An 18520-nucleotide genomic window follows, 5' to 3' on the forward strand; every position below is an offset into this window, starting at 1 on the left:
GTCTGGCACGGTGTAAAGGACAAAATGCTCTGACCTGAACAGGGACCATTGATTTCTTTCAGAGGCTGTTGTGGTCCTGGGTTGGAACAAGGAAAGGCAGGAGAAGCCAACAGGCAGCAGAGAGTCTTCCTGGCAGGCAAGAGTGATTCCACCAGCAGCACTTAATGAGCAGAAACATCATTGATTAGCTGAGTAGTGGCCAGACTACAGAAGAAAATCTCTTGAAATAAGACTTAGAACAAACTGTTTGCAAGACACCATTAAAGTCTGTTTGAGCTTTGATCCTAAAATTGAAGACAGAAAAGGGAAAGGATAGTTTGAAGCAGTGGTCCAATGCCTTGAAAGATTTCCAGTCGAAGTGGAGGGGTAAAGATGGAGAGAGGTACATAAATGCTATCCATGACATTTTATCTCAAAATATCAAGTGCTAAAGCTCTGGAAGTATGCTTACATGGTAGATGCATCTCTGCATAATTGAAACACCGTGAGAGTTAAGGGAATCTGTACTTTCTGGCCTTTATTTGTTTAAAAATAAAAGCTTTGTCAACACTGTATGTACTGCTGAGTACATATGGCACTAAATCTCAGTGCAAAGTGCTGAGGTTTCAGGGATTGGGCAGAGATGTTCCCTATGGCACCTTTCCCTTTGATCTCAGAGTCTGACCTTTGGCAGCCTTTGTCCTTGCTTTACATCTGTCCTGTCCTTTCCTGAATTCCTGGGTACAAGCACTGACACCACTTTGCTCTGAAACCAGGGAATATATCTATGTTGAGTTAGTATACATAAAAAATGATGAAAATGCTTGTCTTTATTTTTGTCACTGAGGAAACATGCATCACTGAGTGTTGAAATGTTAAACCAAGTATTCTGGAAGGGTCTCTCAGCAGTCCCACAGACAAAGGAGTCTCTTGCTTCCTCAGCTCTTTGGTACCCCACAAAAACGTGCCCACATTTCTACAGGAGTGCCCTTGAGAAAGTCTGGCCTGGAGATTGGTTCTGGATACTCCTCACCCACTCATGTTTTCCCCAAGACTTCACTGCCCCCTGTGCCACTCTTGGCACAAACTCTCCTCCAGAAATGTCACTGGGCTGTCGGCAGGAATCCTGTGCAAAAGAAACAAATGTGGGATACGCTTCCCTGGTGTTAGAGGAAAGCCTGTTTGTGTCAGCTGCATTAGAAAGATTGTTCCAGAACAGTTCATCCATGTGTAAAGTTGCCCCTGTAATTCTGCCAAGGCTGAGGAGCTTGGGGAGATCTGCTGGCCACAGCTCCAGCAGCTCTTTCATCCACCCAATTTTTCCGAGGTGCTGGAGGTCAGAGAGGAGCAGATTTGTAATCTGCTTGTCTGAACCAGTTCTTCTGCCTTGTTTAGTGTAGCTGGAGAGTTTTCATGCTGGGAACTGAACTTCCAGGGACAAAATATCAACACTGCAGAATTTAAATGGGACAACCCATCTCCCCACCCTGCAATTTGCCTTATGCAGATAAAGATGGGGAGAGCCCTTGTTGCAGGCTCTTCCTTTTGGGAGCTCTCCAGCATTATGAATCTCAGGTACCTTTGGAATGGGCTTTCCTGGTTGTTTATCTTTAGATAATTACACACCATGGGCTATTTTACCCCCTCTCTTTTGAGAAAAGTACTGTAGGAGTTACTTTGGTTTCTATGAATTCAACCTTTGTCAGCTTTGGAGGAAAAAAATATATTTTCTCTTAGTCAAAGTAAATTAGGTGTATTCATTATAGCAACTCAGAGGATTAAGCACAATTACTGGTTTTTTTTTTCCCTCAAGGTGATGATTTAATTGCTTTGATTTTGTTTTGTTCGTATCCCTAGGAAAAAAAAAAAGATGATAGTAGGAGAAAATACCTTTAACTATTCTTCTCCATACAGTGCAAGCCTGGCAGAACTTGCCTTATGCTAACCTTGTCCTTCAGCGCTCTCCTTAGAAATTTCACTTCCTAAAATTTGAAGGCTTTGTGTGTGTTTGTAGGTGTGGATGTGTGTGTATATGTACCAACACACAAAAATAAAATACGTTATACAAACATACATAAATATATGTTTATATAAAACTATTTTTATGTACATATGTGTGTGTGTCTATATATGTAGACACACATATAAAAATAAAATAAATGCTGGCTTTCCCTTTAACTTTGAAAGTGTTTTGTGTTCTTTCATCTCCAGCAAACTGGATTGAATTACAGCTGAATTGAATGCACTTCTATAGCACCTTCCCTCAGGGATCTAAACCAATTTTCTCACCATTGCTAAATGCTGAACTTCCCCTGTACCCTTGCAGAGTGAGTAGGATACTGCTATCTGTGCTCTAGGGTAGGAAAATTAAGAAATGTGTTGAATGCTACAGATGGGAAGAGAAAGTGATAAGATATTTAGCTCTTGGTTTTGAATATTGTCATGTGTTCACACAGTTGTACTTCTTTGGGGGAGTGAAACCTCGCAACATGTAACCTTAATAGGGGAAAATAAAATATGCAGCAGTGCTGCTGTGTGTTTGGGCAGTGTTGGGCACAGCTTTGGGATGGAGTAGGAACAAATAGGTAAAATCAGGAAAAGGTGTTTTTGAGAAATATGGAGTGTTTCTGACTTGACCCCCTGATCTGTTTTAGCTTGACCAGTCACACTGTGGGCTCCAGCTTCTGAAAAAAGGCATTTAGAAGTCAATTCAGAGAGGGAGAGAACTCTGCTTGTACATCACATCTGGTGCAAAGGGTTGAATATATGATGACAGGGACAGAAGATTTGCCTCCCAGAATTTTTTTTTATTCAGTTTTTTGCACGGCCATTCCGCGTGTTTAATGAGCAAAGGGAGAGTGTGATGATATTCACCATCCTTTGGCTATTCCACAGTGTTCCTAATAAACTGTAAAAAGAAAGCTGACTGCAGGAAGGTTGGTGGCTAGGTTAATATACACTGTAGTCGAGTCATTTAAAATAATCCAAGCAAAGAAAGGAGATTTATATAAAAGTACATTTCCATTACTTGTGCCTCTGGCACAGTAATGTCTCATCTAGCATAGCAAAAAGCTAACAACATTATTCTTGTTTCTCTTTGTAACATCCATAGCCTTTAGTACTGCTTTCCTTTGTTAATTTTTGGAAGACTAGTTGTTAATTAAGAGACATATTTGACTCAAAGGCAAGTCTTGACTGAAAAGAACTCGGAGAACATGGCAGGAGTCTTCTGTTTTGGGGTTTTAAAATTATTTTTAAAACAACATCTAATTTTGAGCATGTCAATGTCCAGTTAAAATTTCGATGAAGGGGATTGCAAACTCCCATGGATGTCTTCATGACAATGGCATTTGATCTCGTTTTCTTAGCTGGAACACTAGGGCAGGTCTGAATTTTGGATGGGTGAAAGAAATCCATCTGGAGGAAGGAAAGCAGACTACAAGTACAGTTAGGTTTTTATTTCCTTCCTCCCCTTTTTTCTCCAGAAGACTCAAGATCAGTCACTGAACACCACAGGTCTGGTAGCACATTTAAACCCACTTTCTTTTACATTTTTTACAAGGCCTTAGCACCTGGTGAGCATGGCAGTGGAGTTACTGCTTAGCAAAGTCTGCCTGCTTGCTTTGGTACTGAAGTAGAAACAACTTGCTTCTAAAAATCCATCCCAAAGGACCAAGACTAAAGTGTTTTGTATTCCCATTACTTTGAATGGAAATTTTTCCTTACTAAGGAGTTTGGCATTGGGATTGCTTAGAGAGCCAGGCACTTCTTTTATGTAGGTCCATTAATTTCGATTCTGCTAAATGTGTATTCCTAATTGCAATAAGTCAATGTGCCTAAAGAGATCAGAGGAGGGAACTGATCCAGAAGGGGGAAAACTTGATACTGCGTGCTTTGAAGCTGTGGGATTGAGTGACCACGTCATCTTGGCTGTGACTTTCAAATTGGTAAAGTGAATGTATGGCTTTTGTGAGATACATGGTATAATTAATGATTAATCAGGGCTCTTCATTTTGCATAACTTTCAATTCTGCAGTCAAGACCTGTGTGTATAATGAATGGTTTTTATTTTCTTCTGCAACTTATCTTTGCTGACTGCACCTCTTTGCTCCCTGATGTCTGTAAGCTCTAATAAATTGAGGAGTTTAGGCAGACAGTTCCTTAGGCAAGAGCTCTCCCTTGGCTGGTGATGCTGCTGAGACCTGCCTAGACTATAAAAGTCTCAGAAAAGGGGACAAGCTTTTGGCTGGAAGGCATAAGGGAAATGTAAAAACTTTTATGTCCCTCCTTCATCTCTTTTCTTGGATATTTAATTGGCATTAGGAAACAGAGCAGGTCATTGGATTAATAAACAAAAAAAAGTAGTGTTTGAGTCAGAGATAGCCTTAGGAAGTCTCCTGTTGGTAGTGCTTGTACGGTGCTATGAATTCCAAGATATTTAGTGGTTTTTAGAAATACCTTAGCTGTCAGAGTGGTGTGATCAAGCAAAAATCTGAGCTCTCATCCTAGAAAAGATGCTTGCCCACGTATTTGGGGAGAACAGCCTGAAGATGTGAAGCTTTGGATTTGAGTGCACAAAGAAAGCTCACCAAACAAATATGAAACCCCTACAGCTTTCATTCCCATGATGTTACTAAATGGTGTCATATAAATATCCAGAAAATACTGACTTACAATTTTGTGTTTATTAAGAAAATATATCTCTCAGCAACTCCTGTTTCCTTGCTCTCAAAACCCAGCTTGACTCACGCTTAATGCCATCATATTACAGGTCAAGCAAGAGATCCTATATAACACAGTCCATTGTAATTTTCCAGCCAGTATCTGCATCAAGCCAACAGCTTTCAGTTGACTGGAAAATTGACTTTTTTTCCCATGTTTACCTAGAGACTTGTCCCTTGAAAACATGGTCAACAGCTGGTTCTCTATTTTGTTTGTTGTTTTCCCCCCTTCCCATTTTTTGGTGTTGTCCAGTGGCAAGAGCCTGTGACTTGGAAAGGGTCAGAGACATGAGAATTGCTGGATTCAGTATCCTCAGAGAATTATCAACTCTGTGGTCATGGGAGGAAGAGTCATGATTCTCCCTTCATCTTTACAGAGAAGAGAGGATCCACATAGAGACAGAAAATGGTTTGGGCTGAAATGGATCCTAAAGCTCATCTGATTCCAGCTCCCATGCCATACACAGGGACACCTCACCCTGTCCCAGGCTGCTCCAAGCCCTGTCCAGCCTGGCCTTGGACACTTCCAGGGATGGGGCAGCCACAGCTTCTCTGGCACTGTACCAGGGCCTCAGCACCCTCACAGGGAAGGATTTCTTCCTTTTCAGCTAAACCTGTCCTCTTTCAAATAAAAACCATTACACTCGTCCCATCGCTATCTGCCCTTTTCCAAAGTACCTCTCCAGCTCTCTGAGTCTCTTTAGGCACTGGAAGGGGCTTGAAGCTCTCCCCAGAGCTTTTTCTTCTCCAGGCTGGACAAGCTCAACTCTGTTTTCACAGCAGAGGTGCTCCAGCCCCATGATCATCTTCATGGCCTCTTCTGGGCTGACTGCAACAGGTCCACGTCCTCCTGTGTTCAGGAGTAACCATTTGTGGACAGGACAGATCCATTCAAGTTTCTGTCCTGTTGCCACACATTACTTTCAGCCTGCCATCCCAAAAATCAGGATTACAAACTGAATAGAAGGAGCAGCAGTGACAAAAATTAGAACCCAGTGGTTGAGTCTGTCATGTCATTCCTGCCTTTTTGTCCTGCTGCACAGGCAAGGGAAAACACTCCTTGTCCGTGGGGGATGAGGTGAGGAAGGATGGGCTTCAATTGCAGCAAGAGAGATTTTCTTTAGAGACTAAAACTTTCTAGGATGAAGTATACCATTAGACTGCTTATGGGGGCTGTGGCAATTCCATCATTGCAGGTCTTTAAGAATAAGTTAGAAAAACATCTGTCAGGAATGATATCTGGGGAGCTGCTCCTGCCGTGGGCTGTGGAGATGGGTTAGATAACCTCTGGAGGTCCCTTTCAGCCCTGGTTTCTGTGAGCTCTAATCCAGGACTTTTCATTGCTCATCCCTTGAAGCCCCAAAGGTGACAGGACTATCACACTTCATTTTTACCCTAACACAATCTTTTTTGCTGGATGGTTTTTACTCATTCAGTGGTGCTGGCTTCAGTTACATTTGTCATATAATTCTCTTACAGCCTCTATGTATTATTTTTTTTTTCAGTCCATGCCCTTTAGGCCTTTTGTCTCTGTTTTTTAAGTGGATCTCACTCACTTTGAAACTTTCTGAAAGCAAAAGCTGCTGAAAACTTAGATTCTTCTTTTTTTTTTTTACCTTTTTTTAAAATCTGAGATTTCAAATTAGACAAAATGAGTTAAAGCTGCTGTTAAGTACTAATGTTCAGTGCTGCAGCAGACACAGCAATAGAAACTGGTTTTGCCTTGTTAAAGTGAGATAAATGTGAACAGGAGCAGATGAATGAGGTGGGGAGCTGCCCAAGACAGAGGCTATTCTGCTTCTTTGTCCTGGGCTTGGTGCAGTGTGGCCCTGAGCTGTGAGTGAAGAGCTGCTCTAATAATCTTATTTATGATGAGAAGCACACGAAGGACCAGCTACATGTGTACAGTGTGCACGTGGTGCTGCTGTAAAGTATAAAAGAACCAAGGTTTGTGCTTTGAAGTGGTGATTTAGGGGTGATTTAAAAACACAGTAAATTAAAAGATAACCAAACCAGTGTGATCCTGTAAGTGATGGGTTTTTATTCAGGTGTCACAGTGGCAGTAAATACCCCACACAGCTGCACAGTCCTCTCTCTCTGACACAGCTGGGCATTTCATGAAATGTGAAACAGCAGGTTCTCATTATATTTGCCCTTTTCCATCTCTTCCTGACATGGAATTAAATTCCTTCTGTTATTGGTGTGTGATGGTTTTTAAGTGGTTTCCTTGCAGTTTTGTTTTAGGGCTTCCCTGACTCTCAGTTTGGGCTGGTAAAGCGGAAGATTGCACAGTAAAAACGAAGGTGTCAGGCTCAAGGTAAACAGCCATCCTGTTTTATTTCGTTGTAGTTTTGCAGTTCAGCTCCACGGTGCCTTGATCTGTGAACCAGCTGTGCTAATTCTGCCTGTGTCTGGGTGCAACTGCTCCAGCCACAGCTGCGGAGAGGGAGATGCTTGGAGCAGTCCCTGCCGCCCCACTCCCTGCAGTGTGTTTGGAGAGAAGCACCGTGCTCAGGACATGGTGCTCCTTCCCACAGCTGCCCACGCCTTCCTTGGCCTTTTTGTTGGCCTCCTTCATCTTCCTCCATGGCTTAAACTGGCAATCAGAAGATGAGAAATCCCTGGGGGCATTCTGCATAGGGTAGTGATTCACTTGGATGTTTCAGGTTCCCCTGAATATTTAATGTCCTTAAATGACTGTGACTTTGCAGAGGTTGGAGCAGTGATGGAGCAGAGGTGCAGTGCCACGTGGGGTCTGACAGGCACAGAACTGCCTTGTGACACCCCTGCTGGCCTCTGCTCATCTCTGCTACGTTCTGCAGGGTTTTCAACTTTAACTAGGGTGATAATATTTAAATCATCATATCAACCTGCCTTCCTCTGGACTTTTAATAAAGTTACCTCATCCAGCTATGTTATTTTTCTGAAGAGCTCTGAAGAGCTTTTTTATAACTAATTATTTTGTGCTCAGCTATATGTTCTGAGTTCTGTTTGCTTCATGGCTGGATTTGATGCATTCTATTTAATTATGCACTAAGAGGAGAAGTCACTTTGGTAGCTCTGAGCTGCAGGATGGGTTTGCTTCAGTCTGCCTGTTCCCTCTAAAGGCTCTGGAACCCATGGACCCCTTCAGCAGAGTTATGAAGGCAGAATTGGAAAAGCTTGTCTTTATGGAAACTTTGATTAATTTTTTCAAGGGGTGACCAGATCTGCTGTGTTAGGCAACTGTCACATACCCTATGTAGAGAAACCCTGTCATCTGAATTTCAAAGTCAGAGCCATATTTTGGGAGCCTTGCCCTTTTCATCCTATCTGGTCTGTGGGGGTGTTGCTGTGACTGAGCCCTGTTTGGCCTGCCAGCCTTCCTTTGCCAGGGACTTTGAGTTTAAATCTATTTCAGGCCTTTAAAAAGGTCACTCAAGGCTGCCAGCCAGAACCTGTATCTTAATTCAGTGCTATTAGAATCAGAGAAAAATAAAATCTGCAATCTCAGGCTGGAGGGCAGGGAGCAGTGGAATTACCAGATGCTCTCTAAACTGCAGAATATGCTCTTGGTGCAAGTTTCTGCTGCTGTCTGAGGTGTGCAGGAGGATCCCTGGTCAGCAGGAAGGCTGTTCAGGCACTGCTATACACTTTGGGCTCCACACTGGGGATCTGGTTGCTGCTCTGGGGCCTGAAGCAGCTGCTTTCCTTTGCTGCTGGGCAGTTAGGATCCTGTTTTTTACCCCAGCTGTATTTTCCAGGTGGTTTGTACCTGGCTGATGAGGCTCCCACTGCTGTACGTTTGGGATTTTGCTCTGCAGCCAGGCATACTGGGAAGGCAGGAGTTAGGGAGGGATTTGGGGTGTGGATTAGGGATTATTGCACTGCTGGCTGTGCCTGGTGGGCAGCAGGAGAAGCTCAGTTTGAGGCCTCAGTGGCCCATTCCCACCCAAAGGAAGGTCCCATCTTCCTCTCACTCTGTATCATCCCATACACTTCACTGCCACTGCTTTGTTTCTCCTTAATTCCTGCTTGTAATCCTTCTGTTTGTTCCCTTAGGTGTAGTCTAATATGGGCTCTTTTAAGAGTGGAAGGAGCTGACATCAGTGGTTTGAAGAGCCAAATAAAAGATTTCTTATAACAGTAATCAACCTGGCTGATTTCCCAGCAGCATCCCGGCGTGCCAGGGTGTGGAACAGCCAGCACTAGGGACAGAGTCTCTTGTTCCACAGTTGAGCCTAATTTAATAATACTTTGTTGAATTGCATTACAAGTTTGATTCTGGGTTTTGACTGGTATCTTGGAATGGTTTTTTTTTGTGATCTGGATAATTCTGTATTTGTTTTGTATTATCGTACAAGGAGGGATTTAATTTTGTTAGCATCTTTACCAAATAATCTGATGAATGTGAAAAGCAGCTTTAATGTGATTTCTCATTGATTATTTTCACATAGAAGTTCAGTGATTTGAAGAGTAATAACTTTGTGCTCACTTGCCATCTTCTAACTAGGCCTTAGTTTTAATCTTGTAGGTGTTCAAAATTGAATCAGCAGAAATTGAAGAAAGTATCTTTATATTCACTTGCTATCTTACTAATGGATCTCAGCTTTAATCTCTCTGATTTTCCAAATTGTTTCAGCAAAAATGATGTCAGCAGGATTTGATTAAAGCATTTAGTTTCAGCTTAGTTCTATTCTAATGTGTTAAATTTTCATATACCAATGCAAAAAGTTTTAACAATATTGACCTCTTACTAGATCCTTATTTCCCAAAGTACTTTGAGAGCTTTGTGTTAAGTTCACTTTTTTTTTTAAAATTAAGATCTTGGCTGCTAGTAAAACATACTTGTCAATTTGTAGTTAATTGCTGCATTAGTTCTGAAGTTATAAATCAAATTGGAAAGTAAATTTGGTATCTTGTATTACACAGCAAAAAATAGTTGTTGCAGTAGGAATGCTGTCTGCTAATTCACTTGTCTCCTTTTAGCTAATCACTGCATTTATTCATGTCATGTATTTTGGCTGGGTGATCTCCATCTTAATACAATGATGACTGGAATGCCTTTTCCCCCTTCTGAAGGTGGTTTCTGTGGAACAGGTATTTGTCCCAAACATGAGGCAGATGAGTAAATAAGTCTTTAGGGCAAGCAGATAGGACTATGAATTTCTTTCTATTTATTTATTTTTTTTTTTCCTCTTGTTTGATTTTTTCTTTCTTCTTCAATAATGCAAGGAGCATTAGTAAGAAAAAAGTTGACTGGAATGTGATGTTTTTTGATAAAGTTATACAGCCCTAAAATTATAATCTCAGGTGAGGTAGTGGGTCTGCATCAGTGTATTTTGACTGAACAGCAAGGGAAAAAAAACATATTTGCATTTAGAGTGAGCCACCACAAGTCCCCTCTCCTGCTGTAGATGTACAGGGCTCCCCAGACCACGTCCTTAAATCCTTCCTCCTGAAACTGCAGCTCTGTGGGTGGCTCCTGTGCTGTCAGTGGGCTGCAGGCACTGGTGCCAGGGTCTCCTCTCTTGGAGGGGATTACAGGATCAAAGTTGGATAGCACTGCAGTATAACATGATACTATTTTAGGAACAGCTCCGTTTTTCACAGAGGGAAGGCCAGCAGTAGGTGATCTGCTTAGAACGGCTTTTCACACAGCTGAGGCTGAAAAATGTCTGAGAATTTTGGTAAGAAATTCAAGTTGTGTTTTGCATGCAGGGAGCAGCACCACCCCTGATGCTGTAAATCTTTGAAGTCCAATGCTCCCCAGCACCCAGGTGTGCCTTCAGCTGGCTTTACTGTTACCAGAACAGAACCCAATAAAACTCTGCCAAATCCCAAGAGAGACTTGAGGAGATTTCTTGGAGCACTTGCCACATTTCACATCTCCCACGCAGTCACGCTGTGGAAATGGTGCAGGCTAAATGCCTGTGCCTGGCTGGCTTTATGTAGGACTGGTTTTATACAGGACTGGTTTTATGCAGGACTGGCTTTGTGCAGGGCTGGCTTTGTGCAGGGCTGGCTTTATGCAGGACTGGTTTTATACAGGGCTGACTTTGTGCAGGGCTGACTTTGTGCAGGGCTGGCTTTGTGCAGGGCTGGCTTTGTGCAGGGCTGGCTTTATACAGGACTGGTTTTATATAGGACTGGTTTTATATAGGACTGGTTTTATGCAGGACTGGCTTTATGCAGGGCTGGCTGTTGCCTTCCTTGCATCCCCTCCTGGGAGCCATTCCCCTGCTTGTGCTGCCTTGCTCATGTTCACTTCAGCAGCCTCTGGGCTGCCCTGTAACTGTGCTTTTTCTGTCCTCATTACCCTGAGGTTTGCCTCTCTGTTAGCAAGTTGAATAAAGAGGACAACAATATAGTTGGGCAAAGTGTTCCTAAGTGAGCATTGCAGTTCTTGCAGCAGGTGTGTAAGGGAGGGGTGGGCACTGACACCTGTGGGAGGGTGGCAGAGAGGAGCACGGAATGGGAGTGGGGTCAGGGGAAGCTGAAATGATTTAAGCGCATGCTTTCAAAAGCAAATGATCGTTTTGGAGGTAAAATTCACCACTTAGGCTAAAAGTTAATGTCAGCTCTTGCAAGCTGTAACAATATCCTGCCCTTTATGAAGGCTGCCACCACTTACTGAGGTGAGATGCTGAAAGCCTCCTCTAAGTGGCTGCTGGGGAAGTCAGTGCTGTAAACATCAGTGAGGTCAGGCTGCTGACCTTCAAAAAGAGTTCTCCTTTCTGGAGGAGTCACTCCTGAAAAGGCAGTTTGCTAACGAGATTTTGGGTGTTTTATAGTGTGCAGTGTCCATAATTTTATAAATGGTCTCTCCCTGCTGCAGGCACACCCTTTTTCATCCAGTGTGCATGGGAGAGTTGGATCAGCACCTTTTAAAATATTAGTTTGGAAATTAAGTAGCACTGGTGCAAAAGTCTGTGAAAAAGATTAAAGGGGAATTATTTGGGGGAAGGAAAAGATGACAGCTTTGTGGCAAAAAGAGAATGTGACTTGCTAACATTTGAACAGTGTGAGGCTCTGCAGGCAATCAGTTTTGTGAAGGTTTCATTATATGACACAACTCACTACATGGCTGGGCTTAATGCAGTAATAGATCAGTGTTCTTTCTTTCAGGTAGCGATGCTATTTAAGTAGAACATTCATTATATCATGATAACAGAGATCCTCAAAGAGCTAAATAATTGAAGCCAGGTGCTGGAAAAACAGTGAATACACATTGCAGTTTCAAAGACTGCTATTGTGGAAAGCCACCTAATTGCATTCTGCTGCAATTAATAATCATCTTAATGGCTTTGCATATTTATGAATATATATAAACAAATAAGAAAATACACAGGCTAGGGTAGAAATTTGGTTCATAAAATTTTACTGCTGAAAAGTAATTAAGCATGCCTCTAATCACAGCATCATTTTTCATTGTGGGCAGGTTTGAGTAGAATGAGAAAGTTTGGAAAAAGAAAATATGACTGTTCCATAAATTAGCTTGTGTGAAAGATTTCATATCACAGATATTAAAAATTGGGCACATACTTCCTTCTCATTTCCCTGCCATTGCCTGTTTTGATCTGGGATATCCTGGATGTGGAAGGGGATCACTTTGATCACTTTTCATCCCTGTTCCACTGTGAACTGGGTGGTGAAGCTTTTGGCTTCCATCTTCTGGTCTGTATTGAACAGGAGGTCACAATGAAAGATTAGAGCAGCCTTTCCTGGCCTTTAAACAAATACTAATAATGTCTGAGGTTTTGAGAATAAGATTTGTCTCCCGGGCATGCAAATAAAAACCCATGATAAGACCACAGAGAGTATTGCTTGAAGTTTTGGCCCAAGTGGAATTCCTCTCTGCTTATATCCATGTAACTAGACATGAATTTGACTGGCTGAAGTTTCTCCAATCTGCACAGTAACCACTTACTCTCATTAAAAATTTTTTCCTGTTTACAACCCTGTGCATTGCAAAATGTCCCTGCTTTGTTTTGACTTGACCTTTCATAGTCCCTGAAAATCAATAGACTTTAATGCATTTATTAAATAAGGAGGATTCTTGGGATTAACATGCAAGGTTCAGTGCTGGAGCAAGAAGAGAAGGTGAAGAGTGGAATATTCCTGCAGAGCCAAGGCAGGCTGCTGTGGCTCCAGGAGTGCTCTGCTCCTTTCCTGGCTGGGGCTGGTGCCTGCTGGCTCATCAGGCAGCCCAAGACCCCATGGCTGCCTTCTCTTCACTCTTCCTCCAAAGGAGGAAGCTTGTTCAGCTCTCTTTTCCTTTTTCTTCTTTTTTTTTTTTCTCCTCTGATGAAATAACTTTTTCTTCTACTTTGGTTGAGCTGCACTTGACTTTGTAGGGATAGGAAGTAATGGAACATAGCTGGGTGTCATTTGGGCTGCAAAAAATACTGAAGTATTTACTATGAGCTGTGCCTTGTTTCCAAGAATACACTGGCTTTTGTGACCTGATATTTTAAAGTAATAAGATTTGTGGAAATTTTGTGCTCAATTTAGTGTTCCATAGCCTGTATGTACTTACATTCTGTTTCTGGATTTAGCTGTCCATATTTGTGCAAATCTGTTTTACAGATGCTGGGATTTGCATGTTGTTTCCCCAGGATGGATGTTCTTTAGCCTGCTGCCACACAGGTGCCTGCCTGTGATGTGCAGTTGCAGGTCCTTTGAAGAGAAAATAAGAAGTTGGGCTTACTCTTACTATATTTAAGTCTTCAGTGCCAAATAGAAACCTATTAGCTCATCTCCTCTGAGTGGCAAGTGTAAATGCTATTGATTTCAGCTGGTTGGCTGAGATGTACCTGGTAACACCAATTTATGTACAAATGTACTACTTTTTCTAATTCAACTAATGGTTTTGAACAGAAATTTAAGGTGGATTTTTTTTTTAGCATATTATCAACCTATCCATAATGAACTAAAACTAAAGAACATGGATATCCTGGCACATCTTTTCCCTCAATGTCTGTCACTGCATTTTTTATGCCTCGTATTTATGTGTGCTAATTTGGAAAGTGTTATTCTTGTGTGTTAAAGGCAGTAATTTTCTCATGGATACTTTGTAATGCCTCTAGGAAAAGACTGCAGATTGATCCCCCACCTCAGATGAAATAAAAAGTAACACTCAATCAGAAAATCTTCTTATGGCATTATCTGCTACAACATATTAAAACCAGAGTTGCATATATGAAGAGTTTTCTTTCAATGCATGACAACTCTCACACAATGGTATCTTGATGTGTCAGCCTGCATTCAGATCTCAGCATATTAAGAATGATTTAGAAGGATACAGTGTCAAAACAAATTGATCAAGTTGTGGTGTTGCAAGTTTTAATTATTTTTTTGCCCCCTTAGCTGCTAAACGGGGAACAATGCTTTGTGTGTAGGTTTAAAAAATAAGAATCTACCACCCTAAGTAACAACATAAATGAAATCTTATACTAAACAGATTAGAAGTGAAGTTTTGCAGTATTTTTGCTTTCTTGGGACATAACTCCATGTATGTCCCAACCATGTTTCTTGGGACATAAATCCCTTTTTCTCCCAGTTGAATATTGCAGTTGAATCTGCAACAACAGAAGAGCAATAGATATTCACACAGAGGCAGTTAGATGATCAGTAATTGATTGTTTTCTTCTTAAAGAGCAAACTTCTTGTATACCAAAATGTGAGAGTGCTTTCCCTTTATGGGTCAGCATTGATTGTACATAAAACATGTGATAGAGGGTTTCTGAAAATGGTAATTAAAATTGTAGGGTTTCAAAAATGAGCATTGATTATATTTCAGGGCCTCTCAGTTAAAAGTTAAAGAGTAAACAACAAAGAGTTTTCAGCTGGAATGCTCTGAGGCATCAGGACAGGGAGGGCCTTGAAGCTTGGAGTTCTACCTGTGTAGTTCTAGTCAAGAGTAGAGCATCACACATTAATTACATTTAAGAGAGGAACTTACATGCTTTCCCCTTTTACTACTTCTAGCAATTTTTAAGTGATTAAAGCCCTTAATGAAGCAGTTACTGCTTCCTGTGAAATGAGGTTTAGGTGCCCAAAGGGATCCCTCTGGTGCTGGAAATGACTGGCAGGGAGGGAGAGGGGGCTGGGAGGGGATGTGCTGCCCCAGTGACAATGGCCTCACATCTTACTCAGGTGGGGCATGTCAAATATGCTTTTGTGATTTTTGAAAGCTTGGAACTATGTGAATCAACCACCCTTTAGTGTAAATCAAGAGGACTCAGCAGAATTGTGCCAATTTACACCACTTAGGAGAGTAGCACAGGGAGATGCAGTAATTTGTATAACTTCAGCTGCATGCTGCTAGAAGCAGCACAGATTGTTTTATAGAGGTCTTATATTCTGTTACCAGGAGATTGTTTAATTAAATAAAAGTACATGGTGGAGTTGCCTTATTAAGTACTTGTACAGAAGGTAAAAAATAAATCCTCCTCATGTGATGAAGCAGTACTTTGATTGTGAGACTTACAGCCTTGTCTCTTCCCTTTAAGGAGGAGAAAATTGAGAGTACAAGTGTTTTTAAGAAACTGTGTGCTGATGTGATATAACCATTGGTGCTGTTTGGTTTCAGGGCACAATGCTTTTGCTGCCTAAACCACACATGCTGTCAAAAAGTCCAAAAGCATGTTTTGGCTTGTGGTAGCACACAGGCACAAATAATGTCAGATTGTTGATCTTGAATCACTGGATATCTGCCCTGGAAAGTTTGCATCAGTAATTTAGAGCCCAAATGAGGTTGCATCTAGTTCCTAGCCTATTCCAGACAAGTTCTGTTTTTGCAGGGAAGTGTACCAAGCAACTAAATTTTTGCCACAAATGAAAACACTAACTTCCTATGGAAATTAAGTTAGTAATAGTCCTTAATTTAGTGTTTTGGTTGCTGGTCCTTGCCTTGCCTAGCAGGAATGGATTGTCTCACATCCCTAATAAATGATCAGATTAGCATTATGAACAGCATTAGATGATCAGAGAAGAGTAACAGGATCTGAAGTGCTTACTTCCCCTCCATGTACTTCTGCTTGTCCAGCAGTAATGCACCTGCATTGTTTGCAATGACCTTGACTCTGAGGTGCTTTTAAGCACTGAGAGTTTGCTGCAGAAAATCTAAATCAGCCCAGTTAATATTCCTGTTTTCTACCAACAAAGATGAACACAGGGAACCTGTGGCACTTAAGGTATTTTGACCTGATTGTTCACAAACTGTGTGGTTGATTACCAGACTAGAAATCAGAGTCATCCCTGAAAAGGGACTGGGATGGCTTTAATGCAGTTATATCCCCTCCTGTCATAGCAGGTGTGTGAGGAGAAAGGGTTTGTCACCCCCACGTTTGCATTGAGAGGGTAAATTCCTGTCCTGTAAAACTTGGTGACTATGAGGAAGCTTCTCAAAACCTGTGTTGCTGCAGTCAGGGTTGTATTTATTACTAGAAAAACTCTAGAAGCTGAAATGCAACTGCTGTGTTTCATTATTAAACAGCAGAGTTTTCAGCTTGGGTTTTAAACCTGGTGTTTTTAAGTCTGCAACCTCTCATCTGAAGGACATGCTGAGAAGGGCTTACTGCTTTCTGAGTTGGTGTTTAATGTGCGGGAATTGTACATCCCAATTGAAGTTTGTCTTCAGAAGCTTCTAATTAGGACAGAATGATTTGATTTTTCAGGAGGTACCTTTTGGGTTTCCAGAAATAACAAGACAGCCACAAGGGTGATGCAGAGCAGGTATCACAGGTTACTGTCATCTTTGCAGCTGTCAGAAGTGTTTTGGTGGAAAGCAAACCCGTATGTTTGAATAAATAAATATTTTTTACTTAATTTATGGTTTTCAGTCCAAATGAAACTGTCAAGTTTGAGGTATAATGACTGACTTTCTTTTTTTGTTTGTTTGCAGTGGCATGAAAATTTTCAGAAAGACTGAGTGATGTTTTAAGCTACTTCCCTGCAGGATGCGGAGCCACTTAGGTATTATTTTCCATATAACTTTATCCAACAAAGCAGGAGAAAGGAGGCAGGAGAGCCAAGTGTAAAGTGGCCTCTCGGGGGGTAATGATATGGTATGCATTGCAGAGAAAAAAAGGCGAGTGTTTGGAATGACTGCAGTCAGTCTATGATGTGTGAATAAAGACAAGAATTACCCTGTGTCTGGTTTCCTGTCACAGCTGAAAGGCTGCTCGTGCTCGCTCACCACGTTTCTTTTGGGAACTGAGTTTTACTGGTCCTGAAAGCTGGGTGCAGAGGGGACACCTTACAGCTAGTGGTTCCATTGCAGAGGGAACTCCTGGGCAGTCTGTGCAGCAGGGTGAGCCCTCAGCTCTAAAGGCTGGGGCTTGGTTGGGTGAGGTAATGACCGAGGCTGAAACGCTTTCTGATGGACAGACTTACACAGGAGATAGTTTTGTATTTAATCTCCTTTCCAGTAAGAAAAGCAGTGTGTTATCCTAACCCAGGAAGTGTTCAAGGCCAGGCTGGATGGGGCTCTGAGCAATCTGGTCTAGCAGGTGTTTTCCCTGCCATGATCTTTATGGTACCTTCCAACCCAGACTGTTCTGTGGTTCATGTGATTCTGTGTTTGAGGATTGTGGAATGACCTGTCTTCCTGTTTTCCCAATTAACATTTTGAGGCACCTTGAACCTTCTAATCCCAGCAGATGGGCACCAACAAGAGATTTCTGGAGACTCAGGTCTTGAATTGGCAATAGAACCATGTGTGGGAAAGCAGCACTTCAAAACCTGAAGCTGTTGAGCAGTAAAAGTCTCCAGGCTGGTCTGTGTGGCCACAGAGTGGTCAGTGGGGTCCTCCAGGTGGCCCTGGGCTCTGGCATCCTTTGGATTTTAAGTCTGTAAAAGCGAGGAAGGATTTCAAAGCCAAGCAGCAGATGTGAGCCTTTGGCCTGTGAGTTCATTGTTGTTCCCTGGCACCGAGCTCCTGTGTGTCAGAGAGGGGAATTTAGTGCAAGCTGTAGTAGGTAGAAACACAGAGGCTTTTTGTTTCTGTCTGAAGTCACCTCGTCGAGCTTTTGGGCTGGTATGTTGGCAGCTGAGCAAAAGGCTATTTATTCTGCATGACTCTCAACAGTTTTGGAATAGCTTCCAAGTACAAATCCATGGCTTGTTCCCCCAAAAAGCGAGTCAGAAATTTTTAGTGCATCTGTCAGTAATTGCTGTGGCTTTTATGGGTCAGTTCTGAGGAACCAATGTGGTTAGAACACATGTGTAATCTCCAGGCAAGTTTTACAGCTTTACCAATGGAATGCAGATTTTGCTTATAGTTTTAAAACATTATCAGTATACTTTTGAAGACCTTGTTTATTTAGCAAAGCCACTTGCCTGGTCTCAAAAATGGCAGAAGAGAATTTTCCTCCCTTCCCTTCTTGCTTTCCCTATGTCCTCCAAACAGACATAAATAATGCCCTTTTTCCTCAGCCTCCTAAAAATGTACGCTGCATTTCAATGAGAACTATGAAATTGCAGGTAACTTCTGTTCTGCTTATATTTCCTTTTGCAGAACAATTTCATGCAATTGCAGTCTGTCTGTGGGATTTGTTGATCCTTGTAGGATGAAGTGCCTGCAATTCCTTCTGCTTTTCCTCCCTTGGAGATCCCTTGCACGCTGTCTCTGTGTGCTGTATATCAGCTCCAGCAGATCCTGTCTCCCTGTCGGTGCTGGTAGCTCTCTCCTCGGCAGTCTGTTACTGTTCAAAGCTTTGAAATGATCAAAGAGGAGGATGAGGAGTAACAAACTGCTTTAACATTTGTTCTGGCAGGGATGGAGTTGCTCATGTGAGGTGTGTTGTGGGGCACATGCTCTGGGAGGTGTAAAGTGT

General features: G+C 42.0%; 1 protein-coding gene across 2 annotated transcripts in view; it reads left to right on the forward strand.

Moving 5' to 3' along the window:
* SGCD (sarcoglycan delta) overlaps window positions 1-18520 on the forward strand; it is a 315825-nt gene that overhangs the window by 34532 nt on the left and 262773 nt on the right. Inside the window, exon 1 of one of the 2 annotated variants that reach the window (XM_033073248.1) lies at window positions 16595-16658. The exons of the other annotated variant lie outside the window; for it this stretch is intronic. The gene's annotated coding sequence lies outside the window, so the exon portion shown is untranslated. Of the gene's footprint in view, window positions 1-16594; window positions 16659-18520 lie in introns of those variants that run through there. 2 annotated transcript variants of the gene reach the window in all.

Source organism: Catharus ustulatus, chromosome 15, assembly GCF_009819885.2.
Source record: "Catharus ustulatus isolate bCatUst1 chromosome 15, bCatUst1.pri.v2, whole genome shotgun sequence".
Lineage (NCBI taxonomy): Eukaryota > Metazoa > Chordata > Aves > Passeriformes > Turdidae > Catharus > Catharus ustulatus.